The following is an 8,090-nucleotide window of genomic DNA, read 5'->3' as shown; positions in this document are numbered from 1 at the left end:
GTGAGGATTATGAGTTTATAATCTAAACTAGAACAAAGAAAGGATGTCGTATGCATTTCTTATGAATTTCAGCATGTTTAGGAATAAGATGTATCGATTTTGAGTATGGTTTTGTGCATATGATTCGATTGTGAGTTGAGGATGGTATATGTTGATATTTGTTGAGATGGGATTGACCGGTATTAAGAATATACGTCGTTATGCTGTCAAATTGTATCAAGATCACGTAGTGACTTGGATATGTGTTGATTAGATAAGAGATTGATAGATTTTGTATCAACATTTCCATTTCAGATTCGTATTGTCAACCGTGACAGCAACTGTGCGACGAAAGGTATAGTACATGTTTTGTTTGGGGAATCACGGCTCAAATGAGATCACATTTGAGTTTCCCAACCAAAATCACATACTTGTTTTATTGTTTATATCTAGATATGATTATGATTGTTTATAGATTTGTTTATAGAACTTGTATACAAATCTTGTTATGCTTTGTTTACAGATCATGTGGCATTGCATTAGAATGATTATGCTTGTTTACAGATTGTGTATTCATGCATTAAGATAGGACAGTCTGGAGATCAGGCAGACTTCTAGATGTTCGGCGATATCTCAGCTTAGGGGAAGATCACCGCCCCTTTGTAGACGTGGATACAGATCAGGCCGAAATCTAGGAATAAGACGTACAGCACCACGATTGGTAGTGTAGGTGACAGCCAGTGACGTCTTATTCACAATGGGATACCTAGAGTTCTAGTCGAGTCGCGTCTAGACATGATTAGACTCGCATTGCATGATTATATATGAATGACATTCATATTAGCATGTTTCATGTTTTAGATTGTTTTAATGCATGTATACATGTTTATACTGGGTTTTGTTCTCACCGGTTTTCCGGCTGTTGTTATGTCTGTATGTGTGCATAACAACAGGTGGGGCAGGATCTGGGTCGAGACAGAGATGATCGTGTTAGCATGGAGATCACGGGCATAGCAGATGGACCAGTAGTTGTCTTTTATTATGTACTGTCTTTTAATACTGGTTAGTTAAGGACATACAGATTAAGACATGTATTGTATGTTGTATGTTGTAAATTAAATAAAGAATGTATGCTTGTTTGTTTACATTTGAGTTAATGTAAAAGCGAAAAAAATTTTGACCCACTTTATAAATAATATTGATCCATTTAATCCCAAGAAAAAGAATTAGAGCTCGGGTCCCCACAGCCCTAGCGAGTAGTGTTCGGTGACAAACTATTTGAAAAATATGAGGGCTCGCTAGGGCGGTCAAAAGTGTCCGCCCTAGCGAGTGGTTCTCGCCGAAAACTAATTTGAAAAATATGAGTGCTCGCTGGGGCGGTCACTTTGGACCGCCCTAGCGAGTGGTTCTCGCCAGTAAACCAATTTAAAAAAATTCGCTCGCTGGGGCAGTCAAAAGTGACCGCCCTAGCGAGGCGTTTTCGTTGGCTATGTTTTTGAAAAAAAGACGAGGGCTCGCTGGGGCGGTCGGTTTTGGCCGCCCTAGCGAGACACTCTCGAAAAAAAAAGAAATAAATAAAAAATAAAAACAATGAATGCCATGCCATGCAACTACCTAAATGCAAATGATGCGATTAAGGAATAAAGGAAAAAGATAAACTCAACATAGGGAGTAGAAGTAGTTCTCAATTTACAATCTAGAGCTCGACTTTTCACCCATGTCCTCAATGACTGTCATGGAGCCGAGTGACCCCAATTTGTGGCTCAATTGTGCCACCGATATAGTGCTTCAATCGTTGAGCGTTCACAGTGAACGTCCCTTCCTTGCCATCATGCAACACCACTGCACCTGATGGGAATACCTTGGCTATAGTGAAAGGTCCTGACCACCTTGACTTTAGCTTGCCCGGAAAGAGTCGTAAGCGAGAATTGTATAACAACACCGCTTCTTATGATGCGTTTATCATGGGCTCGTTTGGTGCGTTCCTTGTAAGATAGTGCCAGATCATAAACGTGTCCTCGAAACTCATCCAACTGATTCAACTGCAGACATCGTTTCTCACCTGCAATAGCAAAATCAAAGTTTAGTGCTTTGGTCGCCCAATATGCTCTATGCTCTAATTCTACTGGTAGATGACATGCTTTACCAAAAAGTAACCTATATGGTGTAGTGCCTATAGGTGTTTTAAAAGCAGTACGATAAGCCCACAAAGCATCATCTAACCGAATGGACCAGTCCTTCCTGTTCACATTGACCGTCTTCTCTAGAATCCTCTTAATCTCTCGATTGGACACTTCAACTTGTCCACTAGTTTGGGGATGGTATGGAGTGGAAACCTTGTGGGTGACACCATATTTGCCCAACAGTTTATCAAAAATTTTGTTGCAAAATTGGGTGCCACCATCACTTATGATTGCACGTGGTGCACCAAATCGATTAAAAATATGTTTCTTCAAAAATTTTAACACCACTTGTGCATCATTAGTGGCACAAGCCTCCGCCTCCACCCATTTCGATACATACTCCACGGCCACCAAAATAAATTTCTTTGTAAAAGATGCAGGAAAAGGACCCATAAAATCAATCCCCCACACATCAAATATCTCACACTCAACAATATTATTTAAGGGCATCTCATGACGGTTGGAAATATTACCTGTGCGTTGGCATCTATCACAATTGAGAACATACAAACGAGCATCCTTAAAAAGAGTTGGCCAATAGAAGCCACATTCAAGTACTTTAGATGCCGTCCGTATGGGTCCAAAGTGACCACCTACCTCACGGTCATGACAATGGTTCAGAATTTGATTGGTTTCCTCCTCTGCCACACATCTTCGTATCATGGAATCTGCACATATCTTAAACAAAAATGGTTCCTCCCAAAAATAATATTTCACGTCTGAAAAGAATTTCTTTCTTTGGTGAAACAATAGATTAGGTGGAGGTGTGCCAGTGACAAGAAAATTTGCAAAATTGGCATACCAAGGGCACGCATTTACCTCGAGCAATTGTTCATCAGGAAACCAGTCATCTATATCATCATCAACCCCCTTAATTCTAACATGCTCAAGCCTAGACAGATGATCAGCAACTACATTTTCCACACCCTTTTTATCTCGAATCTCGAGATCAAATTCTTGCAATAATAAAATCCACCTAATTAACCTAGGTTTCGCATCTTTCTTAGCAAGCAAGTATTTGAGGGCAGAATGGTCTGTATGCACAGTCACTTTAGATAGAACAAGGTATGAATGAAATTTGTCGAACGCAAATACTACAGCAAGTAACTCCTTTTCAGTAGTAGCGTAATTCAATTGAGCATCATTTAGAGTCTTACTTGCATAGTAGATGGTATGAAATACCTTGTTCTTCCTTTGACCCAGCAACGCACCAACAGCTGTATCACTAGCATCGCACATCACCTCAAACGGTAACTCCCAATCATGGACAGTCAGAACAGGTGCTGTCACCAAGCTTTCCTTGAGTATCTCGAACACATGCAGACAAGTAGAATCAAAATTAAATTCAGCATCTTTCATCAACAGAGAGGATAAAGGTTTAGCAATTTTGGAAAAATCTTTAATGAAACGCCTATAAAAACCAACATGCCATAGGAAACTTATAACTCCTTTTATTGATGAAGGTGGGGGTAAGTTTTTGATTACTTCCACCTTGGCTTTGTCAACCTCAATTCCATTCTCCGATACCTTGTGTCCTAACACAATCCCCTCTTGAACCATAAAATGACACTTCTCCCAATTCAACACCAAATTGCTCTCCTCGCATCTAACTAACACCAAGTTCAAATTCTCTAAACATTCATTAAATGAGGAGCCAAAAATAGAGAAGTCATCCATAAAGATTTCAAGGAAATTTTCAGTCATGTCATGAAAGATAGCGGTCATGCATCTTTGAAATGTTGCAGGTGCATTGCACAAACCAAAGGGCATACGCCTAAACGCAAAAATACCATAAGGGCAAGTGAAAGTAGTTTTCTCTTGGTCCTCAGGTGCAATTGTGATTTGATTGTATCCCGAATATCCATCTAAAAAACAATAAAATTCATGACCTGCTAGTCGTTCAATCATTTGATCTATAAATGGCAAAGGGATCATTCAACTTCCTATAATCTATGCACACACGCCAACTCGTAATAGTTCGAGTGGGAATCAACTCATTTTTTTCATTAGTAATAACAGTAATCCCACCCTTTTTTGGCACACATTGTACAGGACTTACCTACGCACTATCAAAGATAGGATAGATAATACCTGCATCCAGAAGTTTGATTGTTTCAGCTTTTACTACCTCTTGCATCTTTGGATTGAGTCTCCTTTGTGGTTGTGCTAGAGGTGAGTATTTATCTTCCATGAGAATTTTGTTCATGCAGATCGAAGGACTTATCCCTTTTATGTCTGAAACCTTCCAAGCGAATGCTTCTTTATGCTCCTTAAGGACTCCCAATAGCTTACTCTCCATATCATCTGTCAAAGAAGAGGAAATAATAACAGGCAATTTATTATCTTCTCCTAAATATACGTACTTGAGATGTGGAGGTAGTGGTTTGAGCTCCAAAGTAGGTGGCTCCTCTAGGCTTGACTTTTGAGGCATTAAATCTTTTCTGTCTCCCAATTCCTCTAGTCTAAGCCTCACTTGCTTTCTCCAAGGTGGAATGGCATTCAAGTGAGCTACCATCTCCATCTCTTCCTCGTCTAGCTCGTCCTCCTGCTTTTCGGTAGTGAGAGTGACCTATAATGGTTCCTTCAATCCGTCCTGCACAAAATCACAAATGAGAGAATCTAAGACATCAATACGAAACAACTATCATTGTGCATTGTGTGTTTGAGAGTATTAAAGACATCAAAAACAATTTCTTCTTCTCCAACTCTCAGTCTCAATTTCCTTTCTTCAACATCAATCAGTGCTTTCCCTGTAGCCAGAAACGGTCTCCCTAGAATCAAAGGCATCTCTACATCGTCCTCCATGTCAAGTATCACAAAATCTGCAGGAAAAATAAACTTATCCACTTTCACCAAAACATCTTCGATAATCCCACGTGGATATTTGACAGATCTGTCAGCCAGATGCAACGACATCCTAGTTGGATTGGGTTCACCTAATCCCAGTCTCCTAAACACAGACAAAGGCATCAGATTAATACTTGCACCAAGATCACATAGAGCTTTATAAAAATTAATGTCACCAATAATGCAAGGTATAGAGAAACTCCCTGGATCTTTTTGCTTAGGAGGCATCTTGTTTTGAACTAAAGCGGAGCAATTTTCAGTCAAATTCACCGTCATATGATCTTCTAGCTTCCGCTTATTCGCTAAGATATCTTTCAAAAATTTTGCATAACTTGGCATATTCAATAAAGCATCAGCAAAAGGAATGTTAATATGCAATTTTTTAAATACATCAAGAAATTTACCAAATTGTGCATCTAATTTAGCTTTCTTCATTGCTGCAGGAAAAGGTGGAGGGATAACAATTTTATTTTGTGCAATAGGTGTAGATGTAGAGTTAGAAGACTTACCTCCTCGAGTTTCCACCTCATCCTCACCATGCTTGGTCTTTTCCTCATTAGACTCGAGTGCTTTTCCACTACGCAATTCCACAGCCTTCACATGTTCTCTTGGGTTAGTTTCTGTGTTGCTTGGCAAAGCTCCTTGCTCCCTATTAGCAATCAATTTAGCCAATTGTCCGATTTGATTCTCTAACCCCTTTATGGATGCATCTTGATTCTGAAATCTCGTCTCTGTTGCAGAAATGAATTTAGTCATCATTTGCCTAAATTGGACTTCTCCTCACGAGGCGGCTCTGGCTTGAATCCTTGGTGCATCCCATATGGTGGACCTCTTTGATGGCGATTTTGGTTATTTTGACCTCCCCACGAAAAGTTTGGGTGATTCCTCCATCCCGGATTATATGTCGAATAAGGGTCATTTCTAGGACGGTTCTGGAATCCCACTTGTTTTACCGGTGCTCCCTCAGGCACATAGAATGGATTGCCATCTTTGCAATCCTGCACGTCATGCTCACCCCCACACTTGTCACAGAAAATTTCTTGCAGACGCATAGCCGACCCACTCATGCTCATCCCATCAATCTTTTTATTCAACGCCTCTAACTGTGCTGAAACCACAGACAAATCATTAACTTGATGAACTCCAGCACCTCGTCTCTGCCTATCAGACTGAGGATGATAGCTACTCGCAGCCATCTCCTCCAATAACTCATACCCTTCCTCAGCCGTTTTCCTCAGTAAATTACCACATGCCGCAGCATCTATCATGGTACGGTTAGGAGTAATCAGACCGTAGTAGAAAGTTTGAACAACTAACCCAAGCGGCAGCTCATGGTGTGGACATCTCCTCAACAAGTCCTTGTAGCGCTCCCATGCCTCGTAAAGTGACTCGTTCTCATATTGAGCAAAAGTAGTAATGTCGGCTCTAAGCTTCATAGTCTTCGACGGAGGAAAGTACTTGATCAGGAATGCCTTTGCCATATCCTCCCATGTAGTGATAGACCCTACAGGCAAACAGTTTAACCACGACTTAGCTTTATCTCTCAGTGAAAATGGAAATAAACGCAAACGAACAGCATCATCAGAAACGCCATTAAACTTAAAAGTATCACAAATTTCAAGAAAGTCAGCTATATGAGAATTAGGGTCGTCAAGTGCACTTCCCCCAAATTGGACAGTGTTCTGAATCATTTGAATGATAGCTGGCTTGATCTCAAACTGATTAACTCAGATGGCTGGTCTTACGATGCTTGGACGTGCTCCCTCAAGAGACGGCTGTGCATAATCCAACATCGGTATACGCCTTGGCTCCTCTCTTTGTTGATCGCCTTCTATTCTTTCCATTGCTCTTTGCTGGTGTAGTCGACGTCTAGCTGTGCGTTCAATCTCGGGGTCAAAAGGCTCAAGCTTAAACTCGAGTGATCTTCGCATGCACCACAAGAAAAATCTGCAACACAAGGAGAGTATCAAATAGCAATAAAATAAATAATACTAAAGAATTTAAATGAGAAATAAAAATTGTGAATCAATAGTCACCGGCAACGGCGCCAAAAACTTGATCGAGCAAAACTTGCACAGTGAATAGTCCCAAAAATTATTTTATAATTGAAAGCTCGATTTAAATATCGCAAGTGCACGATAGTCAAGTTATAATAAACGTAAGTGAATACGAGTATCGATCCACAAGGACTGCGTTACACTCTTTTTATTTTCAGGTAAAATCTCTTTAGCAACGATAAATTGAGTGGATGATTGAACTAATGTAAATTAAACAATTCAAATAATTAACATGCAAAGAAAATGTGTTCAAAAGAGCAATGATTAATTTGGATTAAAATCAAATGAGAAACGAATCTGTTGGGAATTTTCAGTTCACCTACCACTCGTGTTTAAATAATTACACTCGACTCTTACTCGTGCATTCGACGGAATTCCCTAGACTAATTAATATACTCTGTCGAGCTATATTAATACTAATCATAAACATGCAGTAATCAAGTATCCTCAATTATTTAACAGTTCAAGATTGCATTACGTTCTATGGAGTCCAATAGCTTTCATCCGGGTGAATTATCGCTATCGACACGTATCCAATTCCGTATATCTACTAAAATTGTAAATCTGTGGTCTATACTATTCGATCCTATTGTTAATTATTCTATCGAAATCATTAACAACATGAAATAATCAAAGGAAGTTAGCTAGGCTTCGATTGAAACAAAAAAGAACAATAGCATAAACAAATCACTAATAAAACCGTCGATAAATAATGTTAAACAACGAGTACGGGGTAGGATCCCCTCAAATCCCAACAAATCTAGAGTTTAGCTCTAAAATTCATAATAAAAACCAACAACAATCTAAGAATTAAAAACTGAATAATGAAAATACTAAAGATGACGACGGATGACGGCCACGACGCGTGGAAATCTCGAGGTCTTCGAAATCTCCTTTGCTCATAGCCTTTTCTCCACGAAAATATGATGAAAATAATGATGTCAGCCTCCAAAACGGCGCCCCTCTCGTGTATTAGGTCTATGGTGTAGGATAGAGTCCATAAAAAGTGAAACAAATCTTTTCA

The 8,090-nt window shown here is 39.6% G+C and overlaps 1 non-coding gene across 1 annotated transcript; it reads left to right on the top strand.

Moving 5' to 3' along the window:
• The first annotated feature begins 6,335 nt into the window (after positions 1-6,335).
• On the top strand, positions 6,336-6,442 carry LOC140820357 (small nucleolar RNA R71). Its single transcript, XR_012115434.1, has one exon. It is a non-coding gene; the product is annotated as a small nucleolar RNA R71 (small nucleolar RNA).
• The last annotated feature ends 1,648 nt before the right edge of the window (positions 6,443-8,090 follow it).

The sequence above is a fragment of the Primulina eburnea genome, chromosome 18, assembly GCF_022965805.1.
Source record: "Primulina eburnea isolate SZY01 chromosome 18, ASM2296580v1, whole genome shotgun sequence".
Taxonomy (NCBI): Eukaryota; Viridiplantae; Streptophyta; class Magnoliopsida; order Lamiales; family Gesneriaceae; genus Primulina; species Primulina eburnea.
This window is presented reverse-complemented; position numbering and strand designations above follow the sequence as displayed.